This window comes from Bubalus kerabau, chromosome 4, assembly GCF_029407905.1.
Source record: "Bubalus kerabau isolate K-KA32 ecotype Philippines breed swamp buffalo chromosome 4, PCC_UOA_SB_1v2, whole genome shotgun sequence".
Lineage (NCBI taxonomy): Eukaryota > Metazoa > Chordata > Mammalia > Artiodactyla > Bovidae > Bubalus > Bubalus kerabau.
Genome location: NC_073627.1, coordinates 114,058,400 through 114,070,087, shown reverse-complemented (window position 1 = coordinate 114,070,087; position 11,688 = coordinate 114,058,400). Strand labels below are relative to the sequence as shown.

The following is an 11,688-nucleotide window of genomic DNA, read 5'->3' as shown; positions in this document are numbered from 1 at the left end:
ATTAGGAGAGTTAGATGTCAACCCAGACTTCAAAATCATTGCTTTAAACCTTTAGGTGTCAAAAGTTTTCCATTCATCCTTTGCCTGATATGTTGTTCATCGCTGTTGGTTTGGTTTGGTTTTAGTGGCTAAGTCCTGGCCAACTCTTTTGTGACCCCGTGGACTATAGCCCACCAGACTCCTCTGTCCATGGGATTTCCCAAGCAAGAATACTGGACTGGGTTGCCATTTCCTTCTCCAGGGGATCTACCTGACCCAGAGATCAAGTGCTTGTCCTCGGCATTGGCAAGTGAATTCTTTACCCCTGAGACACTGAGGAAGCCCTGATGTGTTATTAAATGGCATAAATTAATAAATTTTTGTTGTGCACATTATAAGGATACTGTACAAAATACCATGGATATAAATTCTGACTTCAAAGGGAAGTGATGAAAGTGGCTGGGTAGAAAACTACTGTCTTTAACTCTTTACTTGATTGCAGAGACACACAAGAAACAGTCCTCAGTTCCCACTCCCTACCCTTGACACCTACATTCTTTAGGGCCTACAGAAGTGTAACAAGATGACTGTTACATGGCACGTCTTTGCTAAATGTATAACCAGGAACCTCAGTCACCCTGTCTAGAGTCCATAGGAGTGACAGTGTTCTAAGAGAGGTCCAGAGAGTATGCATGCACAAAGTTGATCTCATAAATTATGGTGAGGGTATTCTCATCAAATATTTTTATGAAGTAAATTTTCTTGGGGATCAGTGTGGAAATATATGCTCTTTCTCAAGGAATAAGGCTAGAAACCTGACATTCAATTCCATGCCAAAAATTCATCATTTCTTTAAAAGAATTTTTAGGGAAGAGGGTCTAACTAAATCTAAATTTGCCAGGTATGCTGGGTTCAATGCAAACATGTTCTTTTTGGGCTTCCCTGGTGGCTCAGTCAGTAAAGAATCCACCTGCAATGCACGAGACCCAGGTTTGATCCCTGGGTCAGGAAGATCCCCTGGAGAAGGAAATGGCAACTCACCCCAGTGTTCTTGTCTGGAGAATCCCGTGGACAGAGGAGCCTGGCAGACTACAGTCCCTGGGGTCAGAAGAGTCAGACACAATTTAGTTACTAAACCACCACCACCATACTGGGTTCAGTGCAAACACGTTGTTTGCTTAGTTCTTCACTTTCCATTCATCCCTGTAAAATAATTGAAACATTAGTTACCTTTCTGTCTCTATAAATGTGTCTTAAAGTCTTCATGGGCCTATGTACTGGGATGTGAACACAAAGGTCCAAAGTAAAATTCCCAGCCTTCTGCTAAAGAAAAAAAGTATAGTTATTATTGTATGTAGATTAAAGTATATAATAACTGGATTAGTCTTTTTAGGCAATTACAGTGTGAAAATGATTTATAATCTTTGATGCCTTTACCATAACTCACCAAGAACTCTCATAAGCAAATATGAGAGACAAATGAACATAATAATCTCTAAATCCATTTTAATCTGCTTGACAGGTATCTATGGGATCAACCCATTCCAAGATGTGCACAAATTAGTAGAAGAATGATTGGTATTATAAATTAATTGTTTGTAGTAATTATCTCCTAATAAAATCACATCTGTTACTAAACAACCAAGAATTTTTATAGATCCCCTTAGCTGGAAGCAAAATTCTGTTAGTAATTTTATACTTTAATTGCAGCAGTGAGGTATAGGCTCTCACTGAAGCCATCAAATGATTAACTTCACAGTGTACAGACTAGGCCCTTTTTTGCAGCTGTCTGGCAGCTCCACTTTAGCTTCTGACCCGTCTGTAGCTATATCAAGTGCCTCTACCCTCCCATCCTGTGAGCCCACAAGGGGTAGACATTGCCATACGTTGTAAGTAACTTTGAAGTGTCCCTGCTACTTAACGGTATTAACGTCCTCTGTTTTGTATTGAAATGCCTGTTCATCCTGACATTAAAAAAATTTTTAAAGCCATGGAAAACTCTATTAAAAAGCACACGAGCAAATGCCTTTGTAATTAAAACCACCAACAAAGAAAATCTTCAATTCCTTCCCCAAGTGGAACTGAGTACTCTAGAGATTCCCTTCAATTTTATTTCACACAAGTAAACCTGCCTCCTAAATTTGCCAATTTCTTAATAGTGATCTTGCTTTGAATTCCCAAGGATGTCGAGAAAATTTAGTTCATTCATTGATAGTGGTCCAATAATGCATTTAGTTAAGTTCAGAGGAAAAAGAAAAAAAAAATTAACTCTGATTGCTTCTGGAAGGAATCTCTTAAGCTGAAAAATGAGAGGAGTTAAAAAGTTCTGTAAATCCATGAATCCTAACATACTTGTGATCCTGAGCAAAAGTGATTTGCAAAGCAGAGCTCCCAGTCTGTCTTAACTTTGCAAGCTTTCACAGAGGAAGCTACAGATAAAGCCTATTGTAATAATACAAACAGATGCCATGAAGACAATTATCTTTGTCTTATGCATGCATTTTAAAAATGAGTGCTTTTCATTATCTCCTCCATGTAAAAGCCAAATTCACTGTCTTATTAAGATACATTAAGAAGTAAGATTTAAAAAGTAAATATTGTTTTCTAGTAAAAGTATCAGCCATGTTCAGGCATATTAGTCATTCAACAGAAACTTTATGAACCACAACTTTTTGTCAGGCATCTGTGTAAAACATGAATAAGTCATTTTTCCTGTCCTCCTAGTACTTACAGTCTTGAGAGTTTGATTTTGTGTGTGTGTTGTTTTGTGTTTTGTGGGATTTTTTTTTTTTTGGCAACAGTGAACAAGTATATATCAATAAAGCCTGTTACAAAGTAAAATAAACAATGATAGGATTATGAAGGTCATGAAGAGGCTGAGCTGTAAAAAAGGAAGGGGTGAAAAAGGGAAATTATTAGCAAGGAATGCATTCTTTCAGGGAATGTCACCCTCTAAAGGGGAACAGATTATCCTTACCAGTGCTGACTAGGTAAATCCAGGTTGATGGGTTAAAGGTTATATTCCTGGCAGGGGAGGGAGTGCGAGACTGCGATTAGGTATTAAGTTTTGGTTTGTGACATGAGATTTAGCACAAGTGACTCCATTTGGAGCCTGCTGTCTCACTTTTAACATGGCTTAAGTTTTCAAAGGAATTTAAATTTCCACCAGGCTCTGCTTTGGCAAACAGGTTCATTGTGTGTTTGTGCTATCAGAAAAAGTTAAGTATTCATGACTTTTAAGAAGTCAATGGATGGGATCATTTCTTTGTATCAATGTTAGTAGTAGTTATAGACCTAATGGAACATATGGATCATGTGTTGGTCTTCTGATCAGAATTTAAAAGTTGAGAATCATTGCAATATCTCTTGAATGCACTCCCACCTCTTGATTGCTTCAAGAACTACTGTTTCCATCTGTGTCATATTCCTTTTTCAAAAGGATAAAGTCAAAAAGACAAGAGATCAACCCATTCCATAGCTATAAATAGTCTTGTGTTTCATGATATCACTATAAAGTATCATTAGAAGTTATTTATTCTGAGGTTAAACATAATCAGCCAAGGAAAGAATTAAAGCAAAGATCTAGTTTAGAGGCTGGCAAACTTTTTCTGTAAAGGGTCAGCTAGGGAATATTTTAGAATATGTGTACCATACAAGTTTAACTATTAAACTCTGCTATTGAAGTACAAAAACAGCGGGAGACAAAATGTCAATTAATACATGACTGTGCTTCTATAAAACTTTATAGATGGACACAAACATTTAAATTTCATGCAATGTACATATGTCATTGATTCTTTTTTTTTAAATTTTTTAATTGGAGGAAAATTGCTTTACAATGTTGTATCGGTTTCTGTATTGTATTTGCATATAATAATGCAAATAAGTCATAATTATGCATATATCACCTCACTCTTGAGTCCTCCGTCCCCTACCCCCATGCCACCCCTCCAGGTCATCACAGAGCACCAGACAGGGCTTCCTGTACTGTACCAAAATTCTCACTAGCTATCTGTTTTACACATGGTAGTGTATATATGCCAATGCTACTTTCTCTGTTTGTCCCACCCCTTCCTTCCCCCAGTGTCCACAAGTCCATTCTCCATATCTGCATCTTGATTTCTTCCTTGCAAATACACTCATCAATACCATTTTTCTAGATTCCATATGTATACATTAATATATTGTTTTATGAGTTCTTGTTTCGTTCTAACTTACTTCATTCTGTTTAACAGGCACTAGGTTCATCCACCTCACTAGAACTGACTCAAATTCACTTTTTTATGGCTGAGTAATACTCCGTTGTATCTATGTACCACATCTTCTTTATCCATTGATTCTTTTTCACCATTTTAGAATATAAAAACTATTCTTGTCTCATGTACTATACAGAAGCAGCCAGTGAGCTGGGTCTGGCCTGCAGGTAGCAGTTTGCCTCCCATCATGGGCAGTTCCCCTTCCTCTCTATCAACAAGTGTTCTTTGCCTCTCCCTGGGCTTTTTCCAGGCAACTACTATTCTTTGGTTACCAACAGTACATATTTGACAGATATAAGGGAGCATATAAGATGGGCACCATTACCAGGTATTGTTTTGCTTGAGATTATTTCGGAAATACATATTTTTTTCTCCAACTGATTATATATTTGCATTAGAGAAAGAAACACTCTCTTCCTTCGCCACCCTCCCCAGATCCCACTACCTCTCTATGTCTGACCCTAACTCTATCTCTGTTTCTCTCATTTAAATCCCCTTATTTGGTTAGATATTTTAACTCAAAAATTTCTTTTGGAACTGACTTCCTCAGAAGTGAGGTTAAGAAATAAATTTTGCTTATGAAAATGTGAACAATCACTTCCTAATATTTATAGTGAAATTATAAGCTTGCTCCTTAAAAAGCAAGCAGTTAGTTTTAGCAGTCATTATGCAGAACAGAAATGAGGCATCAATTTGCTAATTCCTATTTCCTACTCTAACATCAGTTAGAATTCAATTTCTGGCTAGAGCATATGAATAATTAAAAGGGTTGAAGTTTCATGATTTGCATTATGTCTGGATGGGCTAAGATGTATTCACTTAAGTTCTTTATAAGAAAATAGTTTCAGGGACTTCTACTAAAAGTCTTGAGATTTTCACAACTGGAAATGTATAAGGTTTACTAGGATTTCTAAGATATGTAATAAAACTTCATAATAACTTTTAAATCATTGAGGGTTGCATCTATGTTTATATTTTCCTGGCCATGTCAATTAATAAAAGAAGAATTATAGTGCTAAGTTTAGCAGATATTATAAAAATATTGAGATGTTATTTTGAACATGAGATCTACTTCTATGACAGTAAAATTTCTTATGAGGTAATTTGATTTTTTTTTCATGTTAATTATAGGGTACTTTGATGTACTTCAATGACCCAAGTAAATTCTTGGTTCTTGGTTCTTTCTTTCTTTCATAAATAATGCTACTCAAATTAGGGCTTCACACAGTAATTTGAAGTGTTTGTTCTTAACACATACACCCCCATCACCAAATGTTTGTGTATCTTCCATAGCAGGAATGTTTTCTATTTATTTTTATTTTCTTATTTATTTTTGGCCATGCTATGTGGCTTCTGGGATCTTCCCCAACTAGGGATCGAACCTGGGGCCCCAGCAGTGGCAGCACCAAGTCCTAACCACTGGACCACAAGAGAATTCCCTCTATTGACTTTTATTCCAGGTTTTGGATAAAGGATGGAAGTTAAGATCTAGTATTTCACTGAAATGTTTCCAAAGCTTTTTAATACCTAAATTATTGTTATTTTTGTGAATGTTTTATTTAAAATGAAAATTTAAAACTGAAACAGTAGTTTGACGTCTGTTTTCACCTCTGCCCTTACCCTAGCAATATCATTTTATGCTGTTTTCCAGTGGTTAGTTCCAGCTAAGGTCAATACCAATTATTGGTTGGACAAGCATGTCAGATAAAAATAATTAGCTTAAAAATATTCTATCTACCCTGTTTTTTGGGGGGTGGGGGCGGGGGAAACACCAAAATTCTCTTTTCAGGAGCTCATGCTTCTTCCAGTTCAGGGCTAGAGATGAAAGAACAAAACTGAAATAATTCTAGCCCTTTCCTGTTTTGTAAACTGCCCTCCTTCCTTATGCCTTGTGATATAAGATGCCTTATTCCATTGGTCAATTGTGGACCTGAGAAAGGAATGCTTTTGGAATAAGGAAACAATTCCTGTCAAAGAATGGATCAGCATAATTTTAGAGCAGTTAATAAAAAATAAAAAGTTAAGCTATATTGGGGAGCTGATGAAAATTTAATATGCTTGACATATATCAACTCTTTATGTTCTTTTATACTGATTTTTTCAAAGGGCAATGAAGATCTGTTGAAAAGCATTAATCAGTTTTCTATGACATAGTTAAAAATATTTTAAAGTTTATTCTCATTTTGAACAATAACTGATTCAGGAAGTTTCTGTGATTATACTATCCATTACTGTATGGAAAATTTCAAGTACCACACTAAAAGTGCCAAATTTCCCACTGAAGAATTAACTAAATGGTATATAATATTTCTTACAAAATATATTTTGACTATTTCATATGTATCTCTCTATCTCTTATGTCAAAAATCACTTTAAAGAATAATAACTAATTTGACTTAATTGGGCACACTACTGAAGTATATTAATTTTTTTTCATTTAAAAGAGGCAAATTATATGAGATGTATTGTTTATTCCAGGAAGTAGGTCTGTAATTGTTAACAGTATGTTAAATATTTTATAGTGTCTTAATCCTTTTATTTAAGCAAAAGGAATTATGTATAAACTGGCTGCTTGTTCTATAAGATTGCAAGGAAGAAAGTTATTGTTTCTAATCTGTTTTCAAGGTGTAATGTTGTCCTTCAGTCACTGAGTCATCTCTGACTCTTTATGACCCCATGAACTGCAGAATGCCAGGTTTCTCTTTCCTTCACTATCTCCCTGAGCTTGCTCAAACTCATGTCCATTGAAGTCAGTGATGCCATCCAGCCATCTCATCCTCTGTCGCCCCCTTCTCCTTTTGCCCTCAATCTTTCCCAGCATCTGGGTCTTTTCCAGTGAGTCAGCTCTTCATATCAAAGTGGCCAAAGTTTTCTAGCTTCAGCTTCAGTATCAGTCCTTCCAATGAATATTCAAGGTTAATTTCCTTTAGGATTGACTGGTTTGATCTCCTTGCTGTCCAAGGGACTCTCAAGAGTCTTCTCAAGCACCACAGTTCAAAAGCATCAGTTCACGATGCTCATCCTTCTTTGTGGTACAACTCACATCCATACATGACTACTGGAAAAACCATGGCTTTCACTATATAGACCTTTGTTGGCAGAGTGATGTCTCTGGTTTTTAATACACTGTCTAGATTGCTTGGAAAATCCCATGGACGGAGGAGCCTGATGGGCTGCAGTCCATGGGATCACAAAGAATCAGACATGACTGAGCGACTTCATTTTCACTTTTCACTCTCATGCATTGGAGAAGGAAACGGCGCCCCACTCCAGTGTTCTTGCCTGGAGAATCCCAGGGATGGCGGAGCCTGGCGGGCTGCCGTCTATGGGGTCACACAGAGTCGGACACGACTGAAGCGACTTAGCAGCAGCAGCAGATTTGTCATAGCTATCCTTCCAATAAGCAGCATCTTTTAATTTCATGGCTGCAGTCACTTGTCCCCATTGATTTTGGAGCCCAAGAAAATGAAATCTGACACTTTTCCACATTTTCCCCATCTGCCTGCCATGAAGTGATAGGACTGATGCCATGATCTTGGTTTTTTGAATGTTGAGTTTTAAGCCAGCTTTTTCACTCTCCTCTTTCACCTTCATCAAGAGGTTCTTTAGTTCCCGTTCATTTTCTGCCATTAAAGTGGTATCATCTACATATCTGAGGTTGTTGATTTTTTTCCTGGCAATCTTGATTCCAGCTTGTTTTTCATCCAACCCAGCATTTTGCATGATGTACTCTGCATATAATTTAAATAAGCAGGGTGCAAAATACAGCCTTGGTGTACTCCTTTCCCAATTTTAAACCAGTCTGTTTTTCCATGTAACTGTTTCTGCTTGTCCTGCATACAGGTTTCTCAGGTGGTAGGTAATGTGATCTGGTATTCCCATCTTTTTAAGAATATTCCACAGTTTGTTGTGATCCACATAGTCAAAGACATTTTTTTGGAATTCCCTTGCTTTTTCTATGATCCAGAGTATGCTGGCAATTTGATCTCTGATTCCTCTGCCTTTTTAAAATCTAGCTTGTACATCTGAAAGTTCTTGGTTCATGTACTGCTGAAGCATAGCTTGAAGGATTTTGAACATAATCTTGCTGACCTATGAAATGAGTGCAGTTGTACAGTCATTTGAACATTCTTTGACATTGCCTTTCTTTGGGATTGGATTGATAACTTACTGCTGAATTTTCCAAATTTGCTTGCAAAATGGCTGCAGCACTTTAACAGCATCAGCTTTAGATCTGAAATAGCTCATCTGGAATTTCATCACATCCACTAGCTTTGTTTGTAGTAATGCTTCAGGTGTATACTGGGGATTTAAAAGGTCAACGCTTTATTTTATACTGGTAGCTACTTCTTCAGTCTTCTTGTTTAGCTTCTGTGCTCACTTCAACTGCTAAAAAGAAATTCCCGGTAAGGTTGTCTTTGAGATAAATTAGAGGAACTGTCTGGTATGTTATAAACCGTTTTTGCCCTACAAGGCATTTTGCAAACCTGTGTACAGTAGTTCCCCCTTGTCTGTAGGGGATATGGTCCAAAATCTCTGGTGGATGCCTGAAAAAGCATATAATATCCAACTCTATAGGGTTGATTCTTGAACACTGTGGGAGTCAGGGGCACTGGCCTCCAAGCAGTCCAAAATCCTACAACTTTACAGTCAGTCCTTCATATCCATGGTTCTACTTCTGTGGACTTAACCAAGTGCATGATTCGTGGATTGTTTCGTACTATGTTATATATTTAAGGGGAAAAAAATCTGATTGTAAGAGGACCAACACAGTTCAAACCAATGTTGTTTAAGGGTCCACTTGTATGTAATTTTTTGTATGTTTCCCTATACATAGCTATGATAAAATTTAGTGTGTAAATTAGGCACAGTAAAAAACGAACAGTAACTAATAATCAAATAGAACCATTATAGCAATATACTCTAACAGAAGTTATGTGAATATGGCCTCTGTCTTTCAAAATGACTTATCATACAAATTTAATGCCTTTTCCATCTTAACCGAGCACTTGTCACATACACTGGCTGTGACTTTTGTAATTTGGGGTGTGACAGCAGAACTAGCAGAAACCTCTTTTCTTCTCTCCCTTGAGGTATGACAGCAAAACTGGCACATGTCACAGATAGAAGATTCATTCTTACCGGGATAGATGGGAGATAATAAATCAGTGAAAGTTGCTCAGTCATGTCTGACTCTTTGCGACCCTATGGATTATACAGTCCATGGAATTCTCCAGGCCAGAGTACTGCAGTAGGTATGCTATGCTATGCTATGCTAAGTCACTTCAGTCGTGTCCGACTCTGTGTGACCCCATAGACGGCAGCCCACCAGGCTCCGTCGTCCCTGGGATTCTCCAGGCAAGAATACTGGAGTGGGTTGCCATTCCCTTCTCCAGTGCATGAAAAGAGAAAAGTGAAAGTGCAGTCGCCTTTCCCTTCTCCAGGGCATCTTCCCCACCCAGGGATCGAATCCAAATCTCCTGCCCTGTAGGCGGATTCTTTACCAGCTGAGCCACAAAGGAAGCCCAGGAATACTGGAGTGGGTAGCCTATCCCTTCTTCAGGGAATTTTCCTGACCCAGGAATTGAACCCAGGTCTCCTGCATCGTAGGCAGATTCTTTACCAACTGAGCTATCAGGAAAGCCCATAGATCTTAGCAGCCTCAGCATACAATTTCTTTTTCTTTCCTTAAGTCAAAAACTTTCACCTTTTTACTTAAAGGAAGTGCTTTACAGCTTCTCTTTGGCATATCCGAATGTCTAACATCATTACTCTTTGTGCTTTGGGGCCATTAAGTAAAATAAGGGTGAGCTGAACACAAGTACTGTGATGCTGTGACAGTGGATCCGATAACCAAGGTGGCTGGCTACTAAGGGACTGATGGGAGGGATATGCTAGTCAAAGATGATTTAATGTTCCAGGCAGGATGGAGTGGGACTGCATGAGATTTCATCACTGCTACTCAGAGCATCACTCAACTTAAACCTTATGAATTATTTCTGGAATTTTCCACGAAGTATTTTCTGACGTAAGTGGATCACGGGTTACTGAAAATGCTTAAAGAGAAACAGTGTAGCTCCAGGGAGGTGGGCGGATACTATTGCATTTTCTTTACCTGGTAAACTTTGTCTTTACCCTGCTGCTGCTGCTGCTAAGTCGCTTCAGTTGTGTCTGACTCTGTGCGACCCCATAGACGACAGCCCACCAGGCTCCCCCATCCCTGGGATTCTGCAGGCAAGAACACTGGAGTGAGTTGCCATTTCCTTCTCCAATGCATTAAAGTGAAAAGTGAAAGTGAAGTTGCTCAGTCATGTCTGACTCTTAGCGACCCCATGGACTGCAGCCTACCAGGCTCCTCCGCCCATGGGATTTTCCAGGCAAGAGTACTGGAGTGGGGTGCCATTGCCTTCTCCTGTCTTTACCCTAGCCATCTAATAACTCTCATGTTAAAACTCCATTTTCCTTTCAAATTCCTGAAAGAGTGTTTTTTGGAATGGAAGCCAAGGCTTTGTTTGCTGTTTCCTTCCCCTGAGGTAGCTCGTTCACACTCTTATTTTTACTGAAATCCTAGTGTGCAAACACAAGGATTTCTGTCATTTTTATGGAAACTACCAGAAGACAGTTCAATTTGGTCACCGTGATGGCAGTGTTAGGCGAGAGACATTTATTAATTCCTGTGAATGAATCAGTTTTACTGCTACACAAAATGCGAATTTGAGAAGGATGAATAATTACTTCTTGAGCTGATATTGTTCCGACTACATAGTATATAGTTCAAAATGTATCTATATTTTTTTAAAATAATGCATAATTAGTAAATATAGCTTTATGTTCTCAAGTAATCCCTAATGTGTTTTACCACTTCACACAGCATTGCATATAATTCTGTTTAAAAAATGTTTGGCCAGCAAAACTGACATGAGTGCCAGTCCATCTTCCTTACTCTCCTATCTAATTCTTTTCCTCCTTAACCACTATCTACCTCACTAGGAAAAATCTGGGTTAGACACTAACTCAAGCAAGTTCAAAGTAGTACAAGTTAAATTCATTTTTAACTCAGTGAGTAGCTTTATTTTAAGCTTTGAGAAGAAAAACTAGTGTGTATTTTCATAGAAGCAATCTTTTTCCTCCTTTTATACTCAAATCTTTGAAATGATATTCGTAAAAATTCTACTATCTGTGGCACCGGATTGCATTTCAAATGATGATAGTTGATGTCAGCTGATACTTCCATAATGTTCCTCACACTGTACCAAGAACTGTCCAAAGTACCATAGGTGTGTCAACTCATTTAATCCACACAGCAACCCTAAGAGGTAGGTACAACTATAACTGCTGTTTTACAGATGAAGAAACTTGGGACACAAAGAGGTCAAGCAACATGCTCAAGGGCACAGAGCTAATATAGTTGATAGCAGAGCTGGGATTTCAACCCAGCTTCTTCAAGATCATT

The 11,688-nt window shown here is 38.0% G+C and overlaps 1 non-coding gene across 1 annotated transcript; it reads right to left on the bottom strand.

Moving 5' to 3' along the window:
- Positions 1–9,803: 9,803 nt before the first annotated feature.
- TRNAR-ACG (transfer RNA arginine (anticodon ACG)) lies at positions 9,804–9,876 on the bottom strand. Its single transcript has one exon. It is a non-coding gene; the product is annotated as a tRNA-Arg (tRNA).
- Positions 9,877–11,688: the final 1,812 nt, after the last annotated feature.